This window comes from Cyanistes caeruleus, chromosome 2, assembly GCF_971803275.1.
Source record: "Cyanistes caeruleus chromosome 2, bCyaCae1.hap1.1, whole genome shotgun sequence".
NCBI lineage: Eukaryota > Metazoa > Chordata > Aves > Passeriformes > Paridae > Cyanistes > Cyanistes caeruleus.
The window spans coordinates 121,002,539-121,029,088 of record NC_141702.1 but is presented as its reverse complement, the minus strand read 5'-3'; the positions used below and the strand labels follow the sequence as shown (position 1 = coordinate 121,029,088).

The 26,550-nt window shown below is 45.0% G+C and overlaps 1 protein-coding gene across 22 annotated transcripts in view; it reads right to left on the bottom strand.

Annotated features, from left to right (window-relative positions):
• The window catches only part of RIN2 (Ras and Rab interactor 2), a 63,848-nt gene extending 41,406 nt beyond the window's left edge, over positions 1–22,442 (bottom strand). For 3 of the 22 annotated variants that reach the window (XM_086879413.1, XM_086879416.1, XM_086879403.1), the window contains exons 1-2: positions 19,864–19,982; positions 19,016–19,149 (exon numbers count right to left, since the gene is read on the bottom strand). The gene's annotated coding sequence lies outside the window, so the exon portion shown is untranslated. Of the gene's footprint in view, positions 1–14,701; positions 14,867–18,999; positions 19,150–19,687; positions 19,983–20,800 lie in introns of those variants that run through there. The other 19 variants (XM_086879417.1, XM_086879419.1, XM_086879406.1 and 16 more) reach the window with 15 other exon arrangements.
• Between the last annotated feature and the right edge of the window lie 4,108 nt (positions 22,443–26,550).

Sequence of the window (26,550 nt, the reverse complement as noted above, 5' to 3'; positions counted from 1 at the left end):
CTCCTGATTAGGAAGCTAGGTGGAGAAAGTCTGCAAAACATGTAATCTCCTGTACCTGCTGGAGAGAAGTCTTTTCTCCTCCTCCTGTGTTCCAGGCACTGAGGCAGAGAGCCCAGGCAGATTCACCCAGACACTGCCCAGGTGCTGCCTGCTCAGAAACCCACCTGGAAATGTCACCAGGCTGCAGGAGCCAGCTCACTGTGTAATTCCCATGGCCTTTTGCCTGGCCATCTGGAGAGAAGCCTTCTCTGCGTCCCAGTGCTTTGTCCCAGCTCTCTGTAGGCAGCAGATGCCAGACAGTTCCTACCCACAGCACTGCCTTCCTGCAGCTCCCCACACCCAGGACAGAGATCCTGTGTGTGACTGACAAGACAGGGCAGGGAGAAGGGCAAGATCTGTCTGCTTGGCAAATTTCCCTCAAGTTCAGTGCCATTGCATGGATGCTCACGCCCATGCAAGCCGTATGTTGCAAAAAGAAAGGAGTCTTTCTTCCATTCCCTTCTCCTGCTGTTTTCCTTCACATAGGCATGCCAGAGCACCTTTCACATGCTTGTATGCAACCTGACTTCTGACTCATCAAAACAGCTCCTACTTTATTCCCTCTGCTGCAATTTTATTTGGGTTTTTTTGTATGTTCTTATACTTAACTATATTAAAGCTAATGACCACCTCACCGGACTTTTCAGGATCCTTCCCTTTAATCTTCTCATTCCAATCCTACTTCTATGAAGCAAAACATCCCTTTTTTTTTTTTAGCTGGAAGTCCTAGCAAAGACAGACAGTCTGTCTGTATGCCCCTCCTGAGCTCAGCCACAGCAATCTGAGGAACGTATGAAGACCCTGCCCCTCCTTAACCCATCTTTGCTCAACTTCCTAAGCAACCAAGGCTATCCAACTGCACCAGCTTCCTGTTCCTTAGGTCCTGACTAGGCTTTTTGATCCTTTGGACAACCTAACAAGACCTGACTGACAAAACACAAACAAAAAGATAGCAGGAAGAGAGTCCACGTATGCCACCAGTGAAGGAAGAGACCTGCAGCCTTCCTTTTGCTGGCTGACCCACAGAACTATAAACTTTTTTCCCCTGTATTTTAAATATAAGTTATCGCACTGAAGAAACTCAGTCTGCCCTCTTTCATTCTCCATCTGTAAAGGCTGTGCAATCACTGAGCATAGATTGTCACAAACACTACCTCAGGTAAATTAAGAAAGGGTTTTACTGTTCTGCAGCCAAGAAGACACAGGAGAAAATATCAGTCCAGACCTTATGTATAAGCTGGCAACGGTCAGCTGATGTCAGAGGCTAATGCCGATTGCTACGTGTCAGTGCATTCCCTTGGCCAACAGTGGGGTACAGCTGGAATACAATCCCTACTGCCCCATGACAGAAAAGCATGGAAGCTAGGCAGAAGCCACTGCAGGTCTATTTGTAAAACCTATGGTGAATTAGTGTCATATTACAATCAATTTTTACAGCAATCTATAAATACATACTATTGAAACAACTAAAATTCATTCGGTGAACCCATTTTCTGTTGGGTTAAAGTGGAAACCAGAAACAGGAAGGATAAATACATTTTACGTAATTTTAAAAAGTAAAAATACCCCACCCTGCTCAATTGCAACTTTACACTTGACAATATGCCAAGAAATATACATAGTACTTCAGATTTTCATCAAATGTAATCATCCTCATGCACTTCATTTTCCTGTTCTCCTCGTGCATTTGTCAGTCCCAGGGAGCAGGCTGTGCTCATCTCTAACCTACAAAGCTCTGGTTTGTCCAATTACTCTGACCTTATCTGAATCTTGGCAAAATTAAACTTTTCCTTTTTGAAAGTATTTCCTCTGAGAAGCTGACTGCAAGCCTCCTTCCAAGAACATAGATACAACTGAGCACAGTATCACTTTGAAAATCTATCAAATAAGACCTTCAGTCTGCAAACTATCACTGGTGCCAGGATCTGGAAGACCTCTCAACTCAAATGTCGCATTGTGTTAACACAGCTGTATCCACAAGCAAAATGCGAGAGGATTATGTAAAAAGAAATTCTAATTTCCATCATTCTTCTGGCTGCAGAAAGGGTTTACAGTCTTTTTTCTTTTCTTTTTTTTTTTAAATTCAAGTAATGCAAGGGCACATTACTTGTAGAAAACAAGTAAGAAAAACAGCAAAAATGGCAAGTCAGCCTTTACACTGGTGGATTTTTGTATTTTGCCATTTTATTGAAAGAGTTTAAAAAACCTTGGAAGTAACAAGAATTCCCTCACCCTCCTTTTCCTCCAAGCACTCTTTATACTTTTATCTTTGCTACCTGAACATAATGTGTTTGTGTGAGACGCTCCCCTGAGGAAAGCCACCAGTATGTCAGTGAGTACTTAAGTCAGTATTTCTGTCCTCAAAAGATCTTACAAAGATAGACATTCCCTACACCTGTAGGCAGAAGGGCCATGACGGACTGTTTGCAATCCTTTCCAGGAAACAATACTGTCTTCATAAACTGCAAAGGAAACATAAATATGCAACACTCCGACCTTTTCAAAGGCAAAGAGGGGGTCACAGGTAAACTGTATCAATGCTGCTCATCTCGCTTACCATAACAATGCTCTTAAATTACAACCATCTCTCCAAGGAAACTCCACCTCACCATGCATTAAGCCACCAAGTACTAGCTAGTGCTTAAGAAAGTGCCAGGTGGACAGAATGATCTTCAGGGACTGTGACAAGAAACTCACCCAGACAGATCGATTTTCAGGAGCTGTGATCCAGCCTATGTGTCAGTCATGACATATTTATCATCATCATCATCGGAGTCAGCCTGAAGTGGGAACTTCACTACCAGACTTATCCACTGATCTTTCTACATCTGTTTTCAGCCAGTCATCACTCCTGCCTCAACCAATCTTTTGCCTGCAGGCTTATTTTTTCGCCTTGATTCCAGATCCTATTTGCTGGCAGCCTTTTATGAGACTAAAGGAGAAAGAGGAGTTATTACTTTGATCTTGTTTTAGCACAGCACTTTCAGGAGAGGCTTTAAGTCCCATCAGATTTTGGGCAGATCCACTGTCTCACTCTCAGCTGTCTACCCACTTCCTTTATCTATGAAGCCATAAATTCAAAAATGAAAGCATCTGAAACTCCCATCTGAAAAGGGCAGAAGAATTGGCCTGGCTCTGCTCCCACCAACATGAGCAGACATGGCATCACTCTTTCCAGCAGGAGCATATGCAAACCCCGGATGCCTCAGAACAGCCAATCCTCAAGCTTTGCAGAGCATGCTACCGGGAGAGTTCTGTTTGCTGCTAGTGCTGTCTCTCTGTGCCCCTTCCCAAGTTTCTTCTTCCTCTCTTCCACTAAACAACCTCTTCCTGCTAGCTGCCATGGCATACTTTCCACATTACTGAAAAGGAATAAAACCCCAAGTCATTTCCTCTGGCACAGCATTTAGTCATGGAGGATACTACTAAATCTCTTATAAGAGAATAATTGTTTGTTGATACATCCACGTCTTGTTTTGCCTCTGGTAATGTCAGAGAAATACATTTAGGAAGAGACTGACTTTGATTTGGATAACCTTTCAGAAAGTTTCTATTCTTCCCAAATTCCCTGGCCTAGATACTTCACAAAAACTAGCATTTCTTGTGGTATTTCTGTAATTTCCACTTACTAACCCTACCAAAACCACTGAATAATAAAAATAAAAACATTCACAAGTGTTTTCAAACATCTTAAAAAAGTTTATCATAGAGCTGCACTTCCTGGAAGAAGCAAGAAAAAGTAATTGCTTGAATTACAATATTAGCTTTCTAGAGAAACTCCAGAATTCATAGCAACACTTTCATGCAAAAGGACACGGGGTACAGCACCTGCATCTAGATGGACACGCAGAAGACAACTATCTGGTGGGCTTGACCACGGCTTATTTTAGGCACCTGGGAAAAGCATCTCTCCCCTGTACCATGAAAGCCAGAGCAGGATGAGGGTTTCAGTGCTCAAATCCTAACTCTTATCTCCTGGCCCAAAAGAGGCATCAAAACAAAGCTCTGTCCACTCCACTGCCAGATTGACAATCCTCCATGCAGCAAGAGGGAAGAAGAGACCTGACTTCCGATGGTTCAGAGAGCCTGAACACTTCCATCTACTCGCAGATTTCCATGATCACGGAATTGCAGCATGGCTTGGGTTGGAGACCTAAGAGGGTCTTGTTCTACTCCCCTGCGGTGGGCAGGGACACTTTCCACTATCCCAGGTCCCATCAAGCCTTGTCCAACCTAGGGCATTTCCAGGGATGGGGCAGTCACAGGTTCTCTGGGCACCCTCACAGGGAAGAATTCCTTCCTAATATCCAATCTAACCTAGCCTCCGTCAGCCTTTGAAGCCACTCCCCCTTGCCCCAGCTTAAAACATTTCTCCTGTGTGGCAGAGCATTATGTACATCAAAGTTTGTGCTCATTTTGCTCAGTGCTTCCAGAAAAAATTCAGCTGATGTCCAGTAAGAGCAATTCTCTTTTCAGAGCTAAGGGAACACAAATTCTTTTGATAAATTCTTCTTCACATAACTCATTGAAAAGGATTGTATTTGTTTACCCAAAGCAACACACAAATGGAAAAATAAGGCAGACAGATTTAAAAGTTGTTTGACCTTAAAAGCAAATATGATACATGGATTGTGAGACAGAAAAGTGATCTTAGAAGAACTGCAAAAGCTGTGATTTTGTTTTAAACCCTAAATATCTTTTAGGCTCTTTACTACTTAAAAAAAAAAGAAAAGAAAAAAAAAAAAAGAAGCAAAGGTTAAATAGTTTGTACACCATGAACAATGACAAAATATAGCTTCTTTTAATCCTAATGCAATAGCATTTTCTAGCTGTGTTTGTTGCATGACCAATATACTTAATAGGTATTCCCTTGTAAGAAAATAACTCCTTATAGTAGCAAGCAATGGTTTCATTAATTTCAATTATTCCCTATGAAACGTTTTGCAAAGTAAACTGCTGTTCAGGAAGCAGCCAATGCCAAAGAAACTCCATCCTTCATTTCATAGAACTAACAGAAAGATTTCCATTGATGGCTGTAATTACTGGAATGAGCTCAGCACAGCACACTAAAAGGTGTGCAAGAAGAATCTGTAACATCAGGAGCCCCTCAGGCTGTTATCCCAAGCTCCATTTAAAAGCTTGTGCTGTGCACCTCAGCTTCAGCACAGGCAGAGGCATCAGGGCAATGATTAACCAGGGAACAAACACCCCTCTCTTTATTCTGGTGGTGACCTTATGCTCATCCTCATGACACATTCGAAAGATAATATGTAAATTGTGCCACTAAACTAATGGTTTAGCTAGTAACTGAGGAACCAGATAGACGCTAGGCACCTTGTTTTTTTGAAAGCTCCCCATCACAGGCTGCTCCTCCTCTGAGCCAAGTACAACAAGTTAAATATAGAGTACTTTATTTCAGCCAAGTCCATGGTAAAGGCTAATATTTGAATTCCTTAATCAAAACTGTTGAGACACAATCACCTGTGATACTTCTCAGTTTAGCCCTTAGCATTAGTTAAGAACAATTTCTTTATCCACACTTTTAGCATATTACATGCAAGAGTAATTTTGTGGACCACAAAAACTCAGGCTTTCTACCAAATGCTATGTTCACAAGTATTTATCACATCTAAATTGTGTGGCATCATCTTTAAGAGAAAGATGTTTTAGGATTTCAAGGAAGCACATGTGCCATCTTTGGCCTATGCACGGTGCAGAAGTACCAGCAGTTAATGCACCCTCCTGATTTAAGAAATGGGCCTCACATCTGGTGAGAAGCTTGATGTGTAATTAGTTTTCGTTCCCCATGAAAATTGAGAACAGTACTGCCCTACATCAGAGGGTTTTCTCAAGGAGTGAACCACTCAGCAGTGACAATTCCAGACACTGCACTGATGGGGGTGATCCACAGGAACCCCTCACTGTCACTAGGACATGTGAAGAGGAAAGAAAGGTGTGACCAGAGGAAGGGGACAAGGTCCCGAGCTCCTGATAAGCCTGGAGGGAGGGCTGGACTAGCCAAAGTCTGCAAGCCCCTCTGGTTTTTACAAAGACGTCACAAAGTGGGAAGGAACAGGGAACTGTGTGTCGGGGAGGTTGAGTATTATTTTTGGTGGGGTTTTGGCTTTTTTTTTTGCTTTTTTTTTTTCTTCTTTTGCAATGCCAAGATATCAGAGGAAAAGCATGAATTTTTTTTTACTCAGTTTCACACAGGGGTGGAAGCCCTCCACCGCTCCAAAATCCTTTTTTTACATTTCATCACACATGAATTGCTAAATTCCCATAACCCAAAAGGAAGCACTAAGTCAAAAAGCATAATGTCAGCTTAAATAATTAATAAATCAGACTTTTAACTTTGTACTTATTAGCAAATGACAAACACCTGAGCACACACACAAGCACAAACCGGGTGAAAAAACATCTAAACTTGGAGCAAACAAATTAATGTACTGTTGGAGTTACATATCAACAGGAGGAATAAAAATTTTGATGTATGTTTTTTACAGGGATAACATGACTAAACAAACGACAGCTATTATTTATCCACTGGAAAATGTTTAAAAATACCCTGGGCAGTGCACTTAGTAAGAGATATGCAAACATTTATCCAAGTTTAAACAAATGGGGAAAAATTGCAGTGATTGAATCTGATTTTTTGTCTCCGAAAGCAAGTACACTGAGTGTTGTGAGTCAGGTAGTGTGAAGGCACTGAAATTCTTGGCCCTTGAAAGGATCCATTTTCAAGCTGCCTATTTAAGAATGCAGAGCATCCCACATCCTGAACCACACCAGGTCAGCACCAAGTGACTAACCTGAGGGCATTCCAGCTGCAGGCATGGACTTGCTTTCTGTTCAATAACGATTTTATTTGCGTGTCATTAGTTATATTTGCACTAGTGCTTTCTGACCAAGAGGTTAACGTAATCCAACAGACTGTATGAGGAAGATCACAAGTGAGCTTTTGTGGTTGCACTGTCTATTTTAAACGGCTGGACATCAGATATGACGGACAGTTTGCTTCTTTATTCACTCAGCACTCACTACTAATTTTTGAAGAATGCTGTTGATTGCTTTAAGAAGCACTTCTTGTAGCATACTTCCAGTGTGGTTCCCCAGCCTCGAGGGTGCACAAACACAGCAAACCATGAGGCTGAGTACCAAGCAGAAGATTTATTTCTCAATGAACAAAAGAAAATATTTTCACTAGAAAAACTTAAGAAGAACAGTGCTGATGTCTTGACGCATTTATTTTGGTTTATGCACGGAAGAGACTCCAAGAAAATCTTACATTAAGTAAACCAAGGTCACTGCTCTCTACACAAGGATGATCCATGTAACACTTCTGAGTGTAGCAGAGTTTTCACTGTCCTAACCTAGCTCAGATCCACTGGCAATGAACACATAAGCTGCTTACTGTAGAAAGCTTGCATCATTGCTTGTCTTGGCTGTGGAGACAAGCTTGGGAACTGGGTTAGCCCCATGAGGGACTTGACACCTTCTGCACCAGCACAGTGCAGCACTGCTAACCTGTATTATGTAGAGGGAAAGCCACCAGCAGGCTCAGAATGTGTCATTTGTTCCTGAACCACACTCGGACTATACAGACAGGAAAAAGCAGACTGAGCCACGAATGTGTGCCAGCTCACTGCTGCACAAGTGTGCCAGCACAGCAAGCAGGATACACCCAAAGAACACATTCTCACTGTCCTATCAGCTGTGCCATATACACATCATAGGAGATGGAATGCCTAGACAAAATGCCTATGCTTATTTTGTGTTACTAGGAGGTTAAAAACCAAAACAAAACCACAAATCAAATCCTGGAGAGAAAAACTCTATTTGCACAGTATTTATTTCTTGCCTGCTAGAGGATCTGGTTGGGGGCAGAGGGGAGGCATGAATAGGGCAAAATAACAGTTCTTCAGAACAAAGTCTGCAGATCGCATAATGCATGGTATTGGCCATACCTGACCTATCTGTAAAAATCTGGAGGTAATTTTAAATTCTCAAAATAATTTCAGACACTTGTATATTCCTTATAATGATCAGGTCTATAAAACTGGTTATAAAGAATGACTGTTCTATAAAATCCATGCACAACTTTGGCCAACTATGCTCTGAAATATTTTATTTCTTTTCACACAACTACTGAACTACTGCTTATCTGAGGGACTGAGGAGGTGGAGAGATTCACCTTGGAGATGTTTTCTTTTTGAGGGACAAGGGAGTTCCAAACATTCAAATATTTGGAATCTGCATTTAATTTCTAAATATATATTTACCAAACAAAAGAGAAAAGTCAATCACAGTACATGACTCTGATAAATAGTCTTAAATGTTTCTTCTTCTATCCTATTTCTTAATGGAAAAGAAATATTAAATAGTGAAAACAAGGTTATGACACAGAGCAATGAAACCCAGGAAATTCAAAACTGATGGCTGTTGAAATATCTGTCTCAAGTCAATTCCACTCCTCTTCCTGTTTTCTATATGTGCACTATGGGACTGTCCATGTTAGCCTTAACCAAACTTCCTGGCTCCAGTCCCAACCTGTGTAACTTCGAAGTCATGTAAGCACAGGTCACCCTTCCTGTCCTCATGGTGCTCTTCTTGATCCTCCTTCCGAGGGCAATTGTTCCCTCAGACTTCTCCCTGCAGCTCTTCCCTCTGATAACCCCATCACCTTCTGTCACGCCTGACTCGCAAATTCATCAGCAGTGCAAAGGTTACTGCTGCTTTGCCAACCCTCTTCCCTTTTCCCATCAGGCTGTTCATCACTAGGATCATCCTCTTTCTCTGCTGATCCTGAGCAGCCCCAGACTCCCCTAGCACAGCCCCTACACCCAGCTTGCTTTCACTCTCGCAGCTGAGCCCCTGAGGATGAAGTCTCAGGACTTTGCCAGCTTCCTTCCCTGAATCTGTAAGGTTTCCATACACCAACCCAATCCTCCTGCTTTTCAGTTTTCACGGTTTTCTACTTCCTACTAAAGCTCCTCTCCTTCTCTACCCCTTTTTCCCAAGCCACCTGCATACGGTCCCAGACAGGTGGGATTTCATAATCATAGAATCATAGAACAGTCTAGGTTGGAAGGGGCCCTAAAGGTCATCTAGCTCCAACACCCCTGCCATGGGCAGGGACACCTTCCACAACACCTTCACTTCATGCAGGTTTGAGCAGCCTTCTCTCATCCCTTCCCCTTCTTCCATCACATTTGTATTTAAGAAGGTGGACCAAGATCAACACACCCTAGTCACTCCCCATCTGCTTCTTTACTCCAATCCCTCAAAAGGCCAGGATACATACAGCCCACAGATAAAGAGGGAGGAACTGATGCCACAGCTGGCTCTAACAGCAAGGAGAACAGCTTAAAGCCTCTCCTAGGCTGTCTTCTTCCAGACTAGGAGGAATGAAGGTCCTCCCCAGCTTTTGGGATGAGCACTTTTCCCTCCTCTAACTTCTTTTTGATCCCCCAGTTGAATAAGGGATAGCATCAAAACCAAACTTTCCTTCCTCAGCAGCAATCAGCAGTCACATCAAGACCCATTTGATTAGAACTAAAAGGATTCTCCTTACTCACTGGATTAATGAGTTCATAGAAACTCCTAGCAGGGGAACTCCTGAAGAAAGAAGCATTGGTGTTTACTTTTTCTCTGTTACTTTGCTTATGTAAACAATTTGTTTTCTCTCTCCTGGGACAGTGTGTTTTGAAACAGACTTTTTAGAAGGCACTAAACCTCGTTTGTTGAAATGGTGAAACTGGGTCCAAGCACTGCCAAAAGCAGAGCATCCCAAACACATTGGTGACTCCATGTATTTACTGTACTGGGGGGTTACGTTATGCAGAGTCTGTTGGTGTCACTTCTCTTCTTTTGGATCGGAACCAAATGCAGTCAAACCCAGAAAGTAAGGCAGCAGTCAGGTGACAGGCTGTTTCCTAGGTTTAATTCTTGATGACACACTGGTACCAAAAGATTCCCATGACTGCCAGCAACAAACATCGGCAGTCATTGTGTATGGGGAAATCAGACTAAGCGTAGTGAGATAGAGGTTTACTTAGTCCTCTTAAAAATGAAAAATTAAATTGTTTAACAGCTAGTAAATTCCATCACTCTTGTTCTGCAGACAATAAAGAGGAAGCTGTCAATAGGTGAAAATACTTCTTAGGTTACATAGCACAGTTTCAAGACTTAACATGGAATTAGTTTATTGCTTCTACATCCGGTGCCAGTTATTTTTATACAGCTTCTTTGTATAAATTCAACAACATGGAAAAAAACCCTTCCAGGTCTTTCAACTGCTCTTAAAATAAACACCAACAAGTCCATCTCTGTCTTCTGTACCTCTGCTATGACATATCCCCTGCACAAACACGAAGCCATGTCCCTGGGGAGTCACAAATCTCGCGAGTAACTTGACCTGCTGTGACTGAGCTAGAGGAACTCAATCCAGCCTTAAAATTAATCCTTTTGTTCCCAGTCAGTCATCCTTTATTCCAAAACCACAGCAGCAAAGGGCAAATCAAGGAGAAAACAAACATCTTCCACAGTTTGTGGACCATGACCTCAAGTGGCCAGGACTGCTGTCCTGCATCTCTTCCTACTTTGCGAAGTTCCATTCCTGCCTACTGGAGGAGGTGAACATGAACAATGCCCAGCTTCCCTCTCTCCTCTGTCCATCCTGCCAACGATGTCTTAGCCTAAGTTTCCTAACACTGTTTCTGTGTACAACCAACACCAGCTATCCCATGCTACCAGCACTGTAGAATTCTGCAGCAGGAGCTTCTTGTTTGAAACCTGCATGTTCAGTGAATTTCTGGCCATTTCTGCTTGTTAATCTCTTGATCAGAAATGGATTCCAAGCCCAGCAGCACCTTCAAACAGCTGTCATGCCTCTTAGCACCTTGCCACACAAAAGCACCTCTCTCTGATCTAAAATACAGCAAATCCACACAGAAACATTGCACCACATTTCACACCTACACATGAATTACTATCATACTCAGGCCTGGAAAAGTAACTGTTCAATTTGCCACTCTATGGCCATTCTATGCATTCTAAGGCTGCAATGTAAAAAACTCCCTCTAAGAAATTATAATTTTGCCAACTGCCCCAGACATTTACAGGCATCCTTGGAAGATCTGACCTTTAAGTGATGAGCATCCTATGTGCAGTTTGGAGTTACCCTACACTTTCACACCACAGGCTCAAGGACTCAATGGCGCAGGTGCTTTGCTGAAATGGATCTGTAAGAGGAAGATCGAAGCCTTGCTGTGGTGAATGACTATCTGAAAGGCAGGGAAAAGACCATAGCCTAGAAATGGATTTAAGTTGCCAAGCAAATAACCATGTTGCCTTCAGTTAAAAGGTGGCCAGCTTCAGACAAAAGCCTTTCAATTCACAACCAGGTTTCTGCGCTAGCCACCAGAGCATGGATTAACAGATGGAAAGGATTCCATAAAATGCTGAAAGACTCACCCTGCAGGCATCATGCGCCATCAACTTTGCCAAAACTTTACATGAGCTACTCTACTTTGGAGTTTGTACATTCAGACTAAAAGGTGTGCACTATAGATGTCAGAGACCATGTATATAACCTGTGAGTGACAAGGCCTGGTATTTTATCTTGGTCTGGACCTGTCTAGTTTCCAGAGTTAAACATGATCTGTTGGCCTGAATTAGGGCTACTTTAAGAAAATGCACCAACTAGGAAAAGCATGAACAGAGAAAAAACGATGGCCCATTCAAGGCTAAAATTACATACATGGCATATAAACACTTTGTTGGATCGAAAGCTTACTGACAAATGACCTGAACCTACAATTCACCTTTCTTAAAATTCTTGTCCTTCTAATGCACCAGATTTCAGTGAAATGCTTCAAAGGAAGGTTTCCACTAGCAATATCAAGGCTGTCTTGCCATTCTGCTGCATACCTTGCCTCAATACAGGGCAAATGCCTGTAGCCATCATTACAATCCGATCCTGTGCAGCAAAGGATATATCCCCGCGGACAGAACTGTGCAGGGAACACAGCATCCACCTGCAGGTGGCAGCTGGAAGGCCCAAAACCAAAAACCCCAAGAGTCTTCTCATCCTGACTCATACATTGCCTCCTAGCAACAGTTTTAACCGAACTTAGGAACACAGGCCTTTGTGAAGGAAAAGGTGGTACGAAACAACGTCTTGATATCACAACTACTTTATTAAATTCACTGGTCCAAGTTAGGGTCTCAGTCCAGCAATCCTCAGTTAAACATATTACCCAGCTAACCCCAAGGCCCCCTTAGTTTTACATTCTGTACTCTGGTGATGCAACCAAAAGCCATTATTGAGATTATGTGAGCTAACATTCCTCTAGTCACGATTAGAAAATTGATAGTAACTACTGAAAAACAACTCTCACCCACTGTATGTTCTTTGAACACATAAAAACAATTAAAAGAAACACACAGAACATCAGTGGAACTGCCACAGTATTATGCACTCCTTGCCCTGAAATAAACCTTAATTAAAAGGTTGAATTTAGACATAGCTCTCAGGGTGCCATACTGAAGAGGACAAAAAAAGCAGCTGCCCCCTCCAGCTCACTGTGGAGTAGTAAAAACCATGGTTCTCTGGGACATGGCAAACAGAAGGCCACCAGCAGCATGGGAAGGCGCCTGGTGTGTCTGCCAAGAGAGTACACGGCTCCAGCAAGGATCAAATCACACAGGATCCGGCTAAAACATTTATCTGGCTTCCAGAGCTGTTGTAAACCATGTGGAAATACACCATAGCTACCACGATGTATCACCAAAAGTGATAGCTAACATATGCCCAGACATTCATGAAAAAAGGATGAAAAATATTTTTCATATAAACATCAAAAAATGAACCTGCACTGTAATAAACCAAATATTTACTTTGGCAGATCATATCTTCTAGCAAAAAAATATTGCAATAAAGTTAAACATTTAAAGAGACATACTGCAAAACAGATGCTGAAAATATCTTTGAAGGGCTTCCTGCCAAAGTGTAGGAGCTGTGCCTCTATCAGTGTAACAAACATGAACCAAGAATTTTTATGGAACCACTAAACAGAAACTTTGTACTTCGAAAGGAAAGGAAAGATGGCTGCTCAATTAATGGTGAACTCATTTTTCCTTCTGCTAAAAATTCCAAGCAATACAGTTTGCAGAGGATATACTACATAAATGAAGAACACCAATGTAAGTTAGAACTGAGCCTTTCTACCTAACTCCTCAAAGATCATTTCCTAAAGTTTCATGTCTGGGTGCAACACTGGTGGCTTGGTTCTTTTTCCCAGGACCAAGACTGACAAGAGAGAGAGAGATTTGTTTTCCTGTTCAGGCTCAGTTGTTTATTTTTCCTTATCTATATTAGATATTTACAGCGTACAAGGAGCTATATACACTAGGCTAACAAAGTGCAAAATGGCTGAAGAAGTACCTCTTCAAGGTGTTTTAAGTGTCAACCCATCCAATAGTGAAATGCCAAGTAACTTATTTTCATTACTAACCCAACAATTAGACATCCGCATCTCACAATACACATTCTTTCATCCGATCCCCTAATATTACCCAAAAACCCTAGAAGAAGGAGAAGAAGGAGAAAAGGACAACGCCCCAAACCCTCCATGTTGTCTCTTATTCACTAATACAACTTAAACCCTCAACTCTAAATTTCTCACCCAGTGACTTAATATAATTCTAACTTACACACTCACATTCTCAGTTTCTCTACTTAGATCTAAAAGTCTTTTTCTCCATGGTTTTAAGTTAAACTCAGTGTTCTCTTGAGAGTCAGAGCTTGCCAGCACAGATCAGGGGATATCCTCTGTGCCTCTGACTCCAACAGTTCCAGTTACTTAAAAGCAGTTTACAAAGACTTCAGCAGCAATTCCCAGCTATAGCACACATTCAGAGAAAAGGTTCAGGATGAGTTTTACTGCACCTACTACTTCAGTCAATCAAGTTCAAGTTACCAGCACATTTTCTACTTCCACCTCCCAAAACTGAATTATCATAAACTTCCAAAACAACCTTCATTTTAACAGCTGTATCTAGATAGATCTAGTAAAACCAAAGTAAAAATTTAGGGATACGCTGTGGCACAGGTGTATACACAACTTAAATAACCTAGTGCACCCTAAAGGTTCTCAATCATGCATCCAGACAGTTGTGGTCCTTAGCAAACGCACCATGAGAACCCTGCTTCCTTCTCCCAAGCTATTCAGTATGTCCGAAGTCTGATTTTTATTCTTGCACTAACTACCAAGAATGCTGAGAGTAAATAATTGCCTTTTAAATCCCCAGCTGTAGCTAAAACAACTTACTACAACATTTACTGAGGGCTGACATTTCATAGTTGCCAATATCTAACTGCTTTCCTAAGAAATTACAGTCTCAGCAAGTTATACAGCATAAAGCATGCCAAGGCCCCAGCTGGCACAAGGATTCATGTTTATTTCTGTGAAGGTTATGGTTTTGGTTTGTGGCTACATTTAAAAAAAACCCAAAAAACAGTTTAAAAACCTAACTTCTTTGCAAAAGACAGTGAGGAGTTTCCCACACAAGCAGACCCAAAACAGGCAGCAGGCATCCCCAGGCCTCAATACAGGCCTTTTTTAATTCCCAAGTTAAAATTATCACAAGGCTCACTTACAGAGCCAGCACAAAGCTGGAGTACATGGCAACACCTTGCCACAGTAGCTCAGGCACGCAGGTTGGGCTGGAACACAACAGCTGGGAATTCCGTCGACCGCTCCACACAGGAGAAAGCCCCTGTGCCACAGCATCTGGCTTTTGCACTGAGCACCTGACCAGGCACCTGCAGGGCAGCGAGATAAAAGAGGGTGCTTGTAAACAGCATATCTCTGGGCACTGGCTCCCTGTGCTGCTCTGACCACTCACTCAGATCTGCCTTCTGCCATCCCCACACGCTCCATGGCTCCAAGTCCCCACCTGAACCAGGGAGCCAAATCAGTGCTCCCCTTGTTTTCCACACATTCACTCTCAAGTGCATTAAGAGACACGTCTTGGCATGGCACAAATCATCATCCGTTAGGAGAAAATACTAAGCAAAGGATTTAGAGGAAGACAAGGCTACAGATCCACAGTCAAGTTAAGAAGGGCATGTCAGCATATACAATACACACCATTCATGAAAGCAAAACCAGTAATGTTTTGGGTTATACTCATGTTGCAAGTATGTACGTTTCAACAAAGTCAGAACTGAGAAGCCCTGGAGTTATTGCCTGGAAAGTACAGATTTGTATTTAGCAAATATAAAGCAGAAGCCAAAAGCATCATTTTTGATATAAAAAAAGTGCAAAAGAACCATTTAAAAGTCAAAAAAGTATCTGGCTATTGTGGTTCTTTTCTTCTCCCATACAAGTCACTTGTAGGACCTTGTTTAGAGCACTGTATTTAGTCCTGGGCATCTGGCCAGATGACATTCACATTCTGGAGCTGGTGGAGTGCAGAAAAAGAATAGTTTTAGGGCTTTTTTTTTTTTTTGAGAAAAGTCCCTCAGAAAAGAATTGTGTCTGCCTCTAAGCATGTATACATGAGGCTGGGGAGGTGACTTAACATCTCTCACCAGAGTCAATCTGCAGTGCTCTGCTGGTTGTAATGGAGCAACAGCAATTTGCAGCAAAAGATTTGTCCTTTAGTTTCTGAATGCCATACAAACGATCCAGTGCTTTCAGACTTTTCAGGACCCAGAAAGACAACACCTGCTTATGTGCAAAGCAGGGCTTTTACTCTTCAAAGACAAGTTATAGATAAGACATCTTCCATGAACATTAATTTACAAGGCTGTCTTGAAAACCCTGTTCCAAGATCAGGAGGAAAATGCACTTCCCTTTTCTTATCCTACCCTCTCATTATACAGTGCTCACAGACCAGAATCCTCCCTGGTGCAGCATCGTTACCTGTTTTCTCACACAACACCCAACACAAATGGGTACACTAATTCCAAACAGTAGATGACGATTACATACCACAAAATACTGTTATTCCTGCCAGAGGACTCCAGGAACTTCCTTTTGCTACTTTCACTTTACCGTGCTGAGATCTTCATACCCATCTCCCATTTTGCTGATGGCAAAATCCTTGCCAGCTCCAAAGGGAACAGTACAGCATTAATGCAAACCATTTTCAACTGAACTAATTGTTTAGATCAAAATTTCCAAATGAAACCAGAATGAACCTAATGACAGAACATGACTGCAGCTCCACAATTTCTTTTCCTTTATGTGTAGTTTTGCTCTGCTGATCTTAAGGCAGAAATATGGCTTTAGCTATTCTGCAAAATTTTCAATTTTACTTAAAAAACAATGAGTTCTATGTGTGCAGGCTTATAAAACCTACACAAGGCAACCAAAGTTACATGGATAAAGCCAAGCTCTTGGGCCTGATTCAGCCTTGACAACAGCATAAATTTAGAAGCAATTCCCCTGAAGTCAATAAAGCATAAAACATACTGTCAACAGAGAACTAGGCCCACCCTCCTTTGACTAAAGAATGATCCTCATAAAGAATGGACTTCACAAGCATGGGAGAACCTGAGAATGCTATGCTACATTATTATGCTTTTTATTTTGCCTGAAAACTTTAAGCAGCAACCCTCAGCTGAAACAGGCATCTACAAACACTACCATGCAGAGACTCCTGCCCTGCCTGCTCGGGCACAGAGCAGCAGCATGCACTTTACCCACATTTTTCCCAGCAGCACAACGCCTGAATGAGAAAAGGACCTGTGCTTCCACACTGCACAAATCTCTGCCTCTTGTCTTGCCAGTCACATCATCAGATGAGACAGACGATGCTTTTTGGGGCAGAATGTCCAGCGTGGAGGCAGCCATGGACTGCTGCAGGACATCTGGCAGGTCCTTCACCACCTTTCATTTCTGCAGCAGCCTTGTAGAACAAGGAGGCAGAGAAAGGACTCTGTGTGTTTGCCTTGGTCTACCTACAAAAATGTCCTTAAAGCCAAATTAACACAGGTTGAGTTATAGTGCAGCGTGTCTACCCTGCCAGGTAAGGATCACACAGGGCCTGGACCAAAAGCAAGATCAGACCACGTACACACTTCAGACTCTACAGCCAAGAATGTGAAGCAGCAACAGCTGACATTCCACAAACAAACCATGTCATGGCTCAGAGCAGCTGAGACAAAGAAAATTCCATGTCCCTGCCAGCTCTTTTTCCTTGTCCTGTTCTAGCTGCAAATGCTCAGGACTCCTGAACACGTATGGCAAGGTGAACCAGAGCACCTCAGCACTGGATAACTGCAGGTGGTAGAATACCAGGCACCAGTAATGTCCACAGTAGTCTTACTCATGAAAGCTAAGAAGCATGCGTGACCACCTTTCTAGCTGCTCCACGAGAAGACACGGGATAACTGTATCGCATTAAGTGTCTCGATGTAGCATTTCATGTGTCAGGAGAAAGTTATTTCCAGTGTTCTGAAGTAAGACATGTATTGGAAAACTAGAGCTCATATCCATCCAATTCATACTACAACATCTCCGCTTTGCTACACAATGATTCAATGTAACACAGGGTACCCAATATTCAGTTACACTTCCAACCCCTCTCCTGACAGGCATTACCAACTGAATGGTATGTGACCCAAACAAAAAAAAAAGTGACTGGAACGCTTGACTCTACCTAGCAATTGTCTCCACAGCAACTCTTCACTGAGGAATTTTAGAGGGGTTTTTTGAGACACATCTTGAGAAATCTCCAATTGCATATTAGAAGTATGTAAAGCCTCTTACTCTCTTACTCTCGAGATCTGTGTGGTATGCCAAGTATTTATTACAGCCACAGGCAAGAGCTACGCAACCACAGAGCCTGCAATACATTTGACCACAGAACCAGCTTTCTGCGTGTTGCTCCACCGATGTCTGAAGTCACCATGTCTGCAAGGTAAGAGCATGATTTTGCTGTTGATCCCCTTTCTCCTCCTGATACAGAGACTCTTGGTGATCCTACTGGAACAATAAACTGTGGCTATGGTTTAGTGAGATGTTAAGAAAACACCCAAGTCCATATCTACTTGATACTCTATCAATCTCCTGCTGTTGATGGGAGATTAATTACCTCACTTATCACTATGATATGACAGCCACATTATCCTCATACACAACAGCAGCTCTTTAACTGCTATAGTAACAGTGCTGTTCTTTTCTTTTTTAAAGGCAGTAGGTCCCTTCTGAAAAAAAAATCAGTCACCCTTCTGTTCATTCATTCTCTCAGTAACCACTGTTTGAACTAGCTTTAAAAACAACTGAAAAATACCCCAATAGTTAAGTAGAAGAGCTAGTCTTCTTCTAGACCAAGAGAAACAGTAGCCACCCCTCTTGGTCCTGTCAGCTACACACCAGAACACCTTTCCAGGTGCCCACTCACCAAATGCTTCAGCAAGGAGGGGACACTGGTGCAGACACCAGACACAGACACCATAACCATTTTCCTAGAGGCCAAGTGAGAGACACTGAGCTGGCTGGGAGTGCAACAAGGGTGACAGAGCGATCTACCGCGGTCACTCACAAGAGCCCCCCAAGATACTGTATCCAGCTGTGCCAGCAGCACGGGCTGCAAACAGACCCCTAGCCAGCCTCATCCCACTTCCTCCTACTGATCTAATTAAATTGTCAAGTCCTAAGGAATCAATTAGTATTTTTGGAGCTAAACAGAGCTGAAACTAATGCACCTTAATATAGATCTGTCCTGATGATCTCGGTTGCATGGCTATACTGGCATGCTTTTACCACAACAAAACACAGAATTACTCATGGAACCAGTGCAGACACAGGTGAATTGAACACACAGCTGCTGTGGAGAAGCAGAGTCACAGCTGTTGAGCCCTTGCCTTTCCAAGCACTGGTCCATCAGCCTTCCAGCCCCCACCTAGCAAACACACACCTCTGCAGGTACCAGTACTCCACTCACCTGACCAGTTCCTCACCTGTTACCTCAAGCTATCCTCTGAGGGAGTAAGGGCTCCGGCCAGCACTGTCCTGTTCACCCCCAGGGCTTCTGCTGTCACGCAAATACCTGGCGGAAATTCTGTTCTGCGCACTCCTCATCCAATCAGCTGCGCTGGCAAAGGCACATAAAGAAGTAATTATTATTTTTTATTATTATTATTTAATAGAGCTTAAGAGTTACACTTTGGGAAATCGGCAAATAAAACAAATGAGAAGTGAGTAGCCTGGAAAGATGAGAAGATGACCTCACAGAGGAAAATACAGCGTCTGCTTTTCTACATCTACCACACCACACCTGCGTGAGCTAAAAGAAACTTTTGACATATTTACAAGGAAACATTGTAAACAACGCAGCCAGACACACACCGAGGCCCCAGGAGCCCCCGTTTCAGCCAGCAAAGGAGGGGGCCGCCCGGACTGAGGATTCCTCGTGGAGCAGGGGCTGGACTCCTGCCTACGGCGGGCGCTGCCGCGGCAGTGCCAGGGCCCGGGCCGCGCTAAGGGCTCGCACCGCGCTCCCCTCACGCGAGTCCGGGACACCCCAAGGGACAGGGAGCCGGCGGGACGGACACCAGTAGGGTCCCCGGCCCGGGGCCCGCGGGGACCGGCCCAACTCGGCCGCCCTTGGCTGGGAAAGGGGCAGAGCTTACTCTAGTAAGAGTAGGGCGAGGACAACGCTTCCCCGCGGCACCGGCGGCTGGGGCTCGGCTGGGCCCGGCCCTCCCGCTCTCGCGGGGACGGTTTCCATGGAACCGCACGAGCCGCACCGACCGCCGCCGCGACCCCACACGGCCCGGCGCCCCTCCCTCACCCCGCTTCGCCTCACCTCGCCTCGCCTCCCGCGCGTCGGCGGCAGCGCCGGGCAGAGCAGTCGGAGCCGCCCCGGCCGGCCGGGCCGGGCGGAGGCGCGGGGAGGGGCCGGCTCTGCGCCGCCGTCCGCAGCCCACGGGCCCGGCCCCTACGCATGCGCCGCTCCCGCGGCGCGCGCCGCCTCCCTCAGGGAACCGGGGACAGCCCGAGCACGGGGCGGGCCGGGCAGAGCCCCTCAGGGCATCGGGGACAGCTCGGGCCGGGCAGAGCCCCTCAGGACACCGGGGACACCCACGGAGCCGGGCAGAGCCCCTCAGGGCACCGGGGACAGCTCGGGCCGGGCAGAGCCCCTCAGGGCATCGGGGACAGCTCGGGCCGGGCAGAGCCCCTCAGGGCACCGGGGACAGCTCGGGCCGGGCAGGGCCCCTCAGGGCACCGGGGACAGCTCAGGCCGGGCAGAGCCCCTCAGGGCACCGGGGACAGCTCGGGCCGGGCAGGGCCCCTCAGGACACCGAGGACACCCACGGAGCCGGGCGGGCTCCGCGTCTCAGCGTGCCGGCACCTGCTCGTGGGGCGGCGTGGGCTCACAGATGTCTCCAAGTCACCAAGGACCCGTGCGATGTGCGCGGTTCTCCGACTTGGGCCAAATAACCTGGTTAAGATCATTCACAGCCTCGATGCTGTTAGGCTGTGTATTTTCCACAGCTCGTTCCAGGATGTATTTCCGTGCAAGTTATCTCAGTAACAAAACAATGAGAGCAACATTTCCCTTCCATTCCGGCAGCTGGCAGCAGTGCCCACTAAGAATGCCAGTGACCACACTGAGGAGCAGCTGCCGTGTCAAGCCCGGTTACCAACGTGTTCAATTGACACACCACAGTGGCAGAATCTGCTGAAAGGGCGTATAAATAATTCCAAAATTGAGACCATTAAAATGAAAAGTGGATGCTTACCTAGCTTTGAAGAGGCAGGACAAAGGAATGCTGTCTCATGTCCAAGAAGGTGATTTTTATATTAATCCATGTCGTCCATGAAAGTTCCCATTTATCTACAGGCTCAAGAGCCCTGGTTGGCCCCGCTGAGCAGCTCCTGTTGCTGCAGCTTCCACGCAATCTATAGCTGCCTTTTTAGAGCGGGGTGAACTCTGGCACGAGCTGAAGCAGTCCTGTTTGCCGATTGTGGCAGCAGTGATGAACTCTACAAGGCGTCTCCAGGGCCTCTGGCAATGGCTGCATCTGCATGAATATCACACAGAACTGGGACATTAAAATGCATTTAATACAAGCTATATCGTGACTAACGTCTCAGTCCAATGTGAGCTGCTGGTATTTCTTCAGGAGCCTAGAAGACGGAACTGAAGTCCAGCTTTGCAGTGCCTGGTTTGGTAGAGCCATCAGAGCCCTCAGCTACCCTTTTACAGAGGGAGGGGAAGACACTTCTGCTCCCCTCACCCAGCCAAACATTTGAGAGCAGTGAGATGAACTGCCAGCCACAGAGGAAAACAAGAGAAGAAAAGGGGGTAAACAAGAGGCAGGTTAGGACATAGCCAGCCCTGTCAAACTAGAGCGGAACTGAGCTATCAGGACTGGAAAAAATTCACTGGAAAAGCCTTTGCCTTTGAAGAATCTGAGGTATGGCATCAAGTTTCATGGCTTGTGTTTCGTATATATCCCTGAGATCGCTCACCTCAATCCAGCTGTGAGATAGCCTTGGCATGGTTTCCTATATGTACAGTAAGCCTGCAGAACAGCAGGGTTTTTATCCAAGCCCTCAGCAGCTGGGCTGTGTTTCTCATCATATGGGTGTAGGCCAGAGACCAATGTGCAGGCAGAATAATTTAAGGTTGGATGCCCCTGAGCACCTGACTAGTCTGGACAAGACTGGCATAGAGCCTTCCCCGAGCTGCTGCTCTGTTGTGTTATAAACCATGGAGAGGTGAGGGAAGCTTTCCCATGGAATGTGGGGTTGGCTGGGCCAGGGCAGTATGTACTTTAGCTATAAAAATCACCTCCCAGGTACCAAGGAAAAGCATAGTACCGGGACAGATCTCCAGTGTCCTGAGCAGATACCACAGGGATAGAACATAGACTTGCTTATCTATTGTCACACTGTGGCAGCTGCAGCAAGGAGCAGAAACTGTTAATTCCTTTGGCTAGCTTCTCCCATGGCAGCCAAGATTCCTGCGTCGAGACACTTTCCTCTTGCTCTGGCTCCTGCCCTAGACGCCTGTCACACTGCTGTGAGCTCTATGGGAGTGAGAAGAGAAACTGCAGCACAGGAAAAGACAGAGCTGAGTCGCTTGGATCTCCCTCCTGAGAGCTGAACACGCTGCTGCTGCTGCTGCTGCACTACAGGAACAGCTGTGCCATCTCCCAGCCATGGAAGTGCATCCACCCCAGCCTCCACAACCAGGTCATGGCCACCAGTGACTTCAGAGTGACCTTTTCTCACCTGAAAACATAATGCCTGTTTCATTTTGTAGCATGTGATGGCGATTACTTCAGTGCATTCCAAATCTTACCCTTGGCAGCATGATGTGTATTGTACTTCTGGCTTCAGGCTGGGTTTCTTGTTCTGATTTGCACTCAGCTGTTCCTTATAGCAAGGGAGAAGAGAGATGGGAATCAAACTGCATGAGGGAGGCACAGCAAAAACTGCTTAAGAGCAAAATAGACCGAGATGTTTTGTTTACTTTTCCCGATTACTTTTTCATACAGTGTGAACATATCAGAGGGAACATAATTACACACATACAAAGAAAATAAACCACCAAAAAACCCCGCTAACCAACAAGTGAACAAAACCCCACGGAACTGAGCCACCTAGTTTTTCTGCAAGACTAGTTTTTTGTAGCTAGGCTAGAATAGGGATCCTGAGTTGTTCTTTGTCCTGTTCTGTTGCCCCACAACATAGAGTGAGGCAGGATCTCTCCTTGTTCCACCTCTTCCCTTTCTCTCAGCCTTGTCCAGTGAAGGTAGATCTAGCCAACAGCTTTCCAACACTCCCTCACCTCAACACAGATCTCCATGGTGGGGTTCTGATGAGAGAGCTAACAACAGCTAAACTTCCTGACCAGACAGGAAATTAAAAAGTGGAAAAGCTGCATAACTGTATTTCCAGCTCAGTATCACTTACCTTTTACCTTCCTTCTCTTTTTAATTTGAGATTTTTTGGACAACAGTATTTAAACAGAATGTGTACTTATACGGGGATGTGCAAACACTTGGGACATCTCAGCTCCGAAAGAAGGCGTGCAGCAGAAGCCCAAGTTTCTCAGAAAGCCCCTGCAGAGTCAGAGCAACAGAGAACCACCACACATGTCTTGCCCTCTCTGAGCACCGTGTAAGGAAGATGTGAGGGCCATGGCCTCTCATCCATCTCCTCCTCACCAGCAGCCTCACTAGCTCAGGGAGCAAGAAGGGAGGTGCAATAATGAGCCTCCAGCTGCCAATGAAAGCTCATTCCAGCTGTGTATATGCCAAAAGCTATTCCTTTCTCTACAGTCCAAGCCAAAGTAACATGGCAGTAGCGATGAGATCTCTGTCAAGGGAGATGATGACTGCCTGACACCAGCTGTGAATAATCCTCAGGAACTTGGGAGTGATCAGAGCCATATTCTGATCCTGCTGCTGAACACGTATCTTTTTTTTAGGTGGCACTGTGTGGGTAGGAGAGAAGCAGTGGTAGGAGCTGTGTTTCGGTAAGGAATTTCCCCAGTGCACCCGAGTTCAGCATCCCTGCTGCTGCCTCTGACACACCACTGAAGCACAGCAAATTGAGTTGATCCAAGTTTGGACTTGGAAGTACCAGCTACTGAGTAAACCAGCCTCTGCCTTCACTATGGTGGATGGAGACCTGGCAGAAACCAGCATGCTGTCACCACATTCGAAAAATACCAGGGTGGTATTTCCAGTCTTTCTCTCACAGCTGTCTTAACTTGCAGGAAAGTAATGACTGTGATTCATCCTTTTATCTTTAGACTGAAGAGGGAAAAACACAGTGTTTGTAGCCTGGCTTTAAAATTATTTTCTAAATAAAGTCATCTGTGCTCCAGATCTCCAGTTACGGTGAGGAGTAACATACACCATACCAATTTATGGGACAACAGATCATTAGGGAGAACTGTGATGAGCCAATTATTTGTTACTTCAGCATCAAGTCTGGACAGTGTGCTGTTTAACTAGACCCTACAAAAATTCAGTTACTAATGTACTTTATGCTTCTCCATTATAACCATTCCCCAGACTTGGAGTGCCCACAGACAATGCTGTTCTAAGGCGGCAGCAGGCATTTGCTTTGTTACCTCTTGGCAGCCAAACCAGACCACTACAAACCTGGAGGAGAATCAGGCCCCCTCTATGCTCAGATAGAAACAAGAATGCCATTATTCCAGTGGGGGGAAAAGAATTCCTGCAGCTACATTAAAAGCTCTTGTGTTTATTAGTGGAAGTACTAACATTTCCTAGTATGATTTCAAATTGTAGTCAAATTTTTTGCCTTTGGTTTGGAGCTGCTTGTAAAAACAATGAAGTCATGCAAGACCAATAACTTGAGGATGATCAGCTGCAAATGTAACTCTCACAGAAGCAGGCAGAAGCTGGCTGGTCTAGAACCTGGTGTATGGCCTTGGGAGTTTGAAGAATGTCCTGAGATTGGTTCGAGAGCTAAAGCACCTGCTCTTCCCTAATGGGAAGCAAACTCATGTATATAGAACAAAACCCACTTCAGAGACAAACGGTATTTGTCTAAAGTGCCACTAAATATTGCTCCCATTCCCTGGAAAGGCCAAGCATTATGAATTCAAATGGCAGGAGGCAAGAGGAAGAGATGGTACCTAAAATGTAGTGCCCATGAGTCCAGGTTCATAAGTCATTACTGCCACAGTCCTCCACCAAACACAGCAGATTGTTACCTTGTGTTTGGCACTTCAGCCTGGAGAGAGCTGCATTAGCCAGGAGTGAGGACAGGCTGTGACCAGGCCAGGTTCTTGGAGTGTGTTCAGCTAACACAGACCAGCACTCTAAAGCTTGGTTTGAAGACGAGAGCCTCAACCACACAGAAAGTAGCTTTGAGTGAGGATGACAAGATCTGGCCTGTTTGGTTTAATATTTTAATCTACTGCCCAAGTGGACTGCAGCTCTAACCACAGCCAAGGCAGATTCTTTGAGTAGCTGAAGATTAGAGAGACCATCAATAAACCCTGCTGAGCTGCACGCATGAAAGCTACCAAGAGGATTTAAGGAGGAAATAAGGCATATCCAGAAATTCATTATGTTCCAGTTGTGACAAAACAACCCACTGATACCTGACACTGAGCATAATCCAGAAAACTGGAAGCAGATATTGAAAACAAACAAATTTCAACAGATCTAATGCAGATGTGATGAACCAATTATAAATATTCAGTCCAGGAACCTCTGTCACCAAGGATGGATAGCATTCCTGTTGGTAACTGTAAGGCCCTATGCCCTAGATGGCATTGCTCTGCAACATTAGAAAATACACTTCCAAAATCCAAGCTCTCCCGGCAGTCAGCACAAAAGAATTTCAGGCAGGACAAGTGTTGATTTAAGTTCACACACAAAGCAGAGTTCTCTTTTTAAAATGTTACTTGTTTGAGACATTTGCACTGCAGCTGATACATTAATTATGCCACTTTTTCTTTTCCCCGGTCATTTTTCAAAGGCTCACTTGTAAAATCTTTTGTGCACAGTTTGAAGTGGTCTCACTGCACCTGCTCTCTCCAGGCTGTGGCATTCAATTGTTTTTGTTTATTCTGTGCTACTCTTCTCCAGCAATTCGCTTGGCACTGTAAAGAGAGCGCTGTTTGTTCCCCACAGCCAGAGGCTGAAGGTCAGCCTCCTCCTCCTCTCTGAATGCTGCAGCCTGCTCAAGGCAGCTGGAGGGGAAGCGGGCAGATGCTCAGCTGTGCCCAGAGGGCTGATCACCGCTGCGGCAGGGAGGAAAACCACGCAGAACCAACATACCTGCAGCTCATGCCAAGTCCCGTGTCTCCACACTGCTGTCCCAAGACCCGGCTACATGCTGCCCCTGCTTCAGCTTCCCAGCAAGCACAGTCTGCTGGGAGCACCGGTGTGCATCCACCTCCCAGTGGATGCGAGGAGCCGTGCAGCCCAGCAGCAACCCACAGGCCGCCCAGGTTTAGGCAGCAGAACAATTTGATTCTGGCACGAAAAGCTCTAACGATTAAGCCCCGGTTTCCCAGGGCGTGGTTAGCATGCCTACGATGTCCGCGTCCTGGCATGCCCGTGATGGCACGGGGAGAAGCCTCAGGTGGGAAGTCTCGCTTGGAGCCGGGAGGTTTGCACGGAAACCTCCTGTACGGAAATGCCCCAGCCTTCCCGCAGCGCAAATCCCCATGGCCTTGGCGTGCCAAGCAGCCCCGCCACCTGCTCAGCATGCACACACTCTTTCTGTTGAAATAAACAGGTCAAAATCAAGTGGGCAGAGCCGGGAGGGAGATTTTTATCTGCAATTTACAGAGAATTGATCTCTTTTCTCTGCAAGTATTATTTCAAAGCAAGTAACTCCTGAGGTGGCAAAGATACAAATCAGGCCTCTGTAAAGCAAGCTAGAAGTGACTTCCAAAGAGGGGGAAAACCACCAGGATTTGTGCTCTAGTTTTGGATATTTAAGGTAGTCATGTGGGAGAGGAGGGTGTGTTTTCTTTTAATCAGTTTGT